We start from the raw sequence: 1731 nt of genomic DNA, 5'->3' as shown, positions 1-1731 counted from the left end.
CCTAAAAGATGGTGCTATTAAATTTCTGCACTCAATATATCAACCTATTTGGAAAATACAACAGTGGCCACTGGATTGGAAAGACCAGTTAATATGCCAATTTTAAAGAAAGGCAGTTTTGGCAATTACACTCATTTAACAAGCCAGAAAGGATATATTTAAGATGTTTCAAACTAAGCTTCCACATTAAGTGAACCAAGAATTACCAGAAATGGAGACTGGGTTTCAGAGAGGCAGAACTAGGGATCAATGGCCAAACTTCACTGAATTATGGAGAAGGCAAAGGAGGTGCAGGAAAAAACATCTATGGCTGCTTCTTTGACGACACATTGATGATGTGATTCACAACGAAAGTCTTGAAAGAGATGGGGCTATCAGATCATCTTGCTTGATTCCTTAGGAATCTGTAACTGGGCCAAGAAATAACAGTTAGAAATCAACAGGCAACAAGTGATTGTTTTAAAGCTGGAAAAAGGAGTATGACACAGCCGTATATTATTACCTTGTTCCTTTAATGATACACAAAGTACTTTGTGAGAAATTCCAGGCTGGATGAACCAAAAAACTGAAATTAAGTTTTTTCAGGAGAAATGTCGACAATATGAGGCCAGAAATGGAAGAAAGCCCCTTGATGAGAGTTATTAAACAAACCCTGTCTTGAGGCTAAAAGAAAAGACCCCACAAGATCTTGGTAGTTGATTCCATCATTTCATGGCAAAAAGAGAGAAGAAATGAAAACTGTGTGACATTTGATATTATTTGGAGATGTTAAGTCTTTAGATGGAAAAGGGGTTTGCAAAGAATGAAATGGAAATATCATATCATGGAATTAATAGTAATAGCATTGGACCACCTTGGAGAGGGAGTGGATTATAGAAGGGTCTGGTGTGCTATCACAAAGAGGACATAACGAGTTAGCTAAGACTGAATGACTGAACAACATAAACAACAGAGGGTAAAGTTGTGCTCTATTTAAAATTTTATTTAAATAAATAAATAAAAATTTATTTAAAATTTTAAAATCTGGGGAGAGAAAAATGTTAATTATATATATATATATATGTATATTTACCAACAGATAATTTCTAAGACTTTCTAGTAAGATTTATTTGAGAAGTACTAAAAAAAGATAAGGCAGACTCTTCCTGTCACGAAAACCTGTCTGAGATTTAAGACTAGAGACTTTGCTAAATATACTCCAGTAGATTTTCTTAGGACAACCAATATTAAAACTCTGTGTTTACGTGTGTGTCTGTGTTTGTGTATTTGTGTGTATGTGTGTGTGTGTGTGTGTGTGTGTGTAATGCTTCGTTGATTATTCTTCCACTTAAAAGTGATACCTTATTTAAGAGCATTATGTGATTGATTTTATTTGAACTGAAGGTGAACAGAACATCTCCATTTTATTGAATTCTTTAAAGTCATTGTTTGTGACACTTGTAATAACAAGCAATTTATCTTCAAGGCAGCAGTTTTTTCAGAACTAAAGGTTCTAGAGGAGGAGAGACTGGAGCAACCTTGGCATTCTAGCATCTCTCAGGAACAAAGTCAGACTGAGATGTGGGAGAGAGAGGAAAAGTCTCAAAGTTCTTTATCTCTTACACGCATTTTGGAGCAAAGATGTACATTGAGGGAAGTCCTGAGGAAATCTAGGCTCCTACATCAGCTTTCCATCCCTTGCCTATCTACAGAGAATATAATTACATAAGCCTTTTTGTTATCCAAATGTTT

This window comes from Macrotis lagotis, chromosome 1 (genome assembly GCF_037893015.1).
Source record: "Macrotis lagotis isolate mMagLag1 chromosome 1, bilby.v1.9.chrom.fasta, whole genome shotgun sequence".
NCBI classification, from domain to species: Eukaryota; Metazoa; Chordata; class Mammalia; order Peramelemorphia; family Peramelidae; genus Macrotis; species Macrotis lagotis.
Note: the sequence above shows the minus strand (reverse complement) of the source record.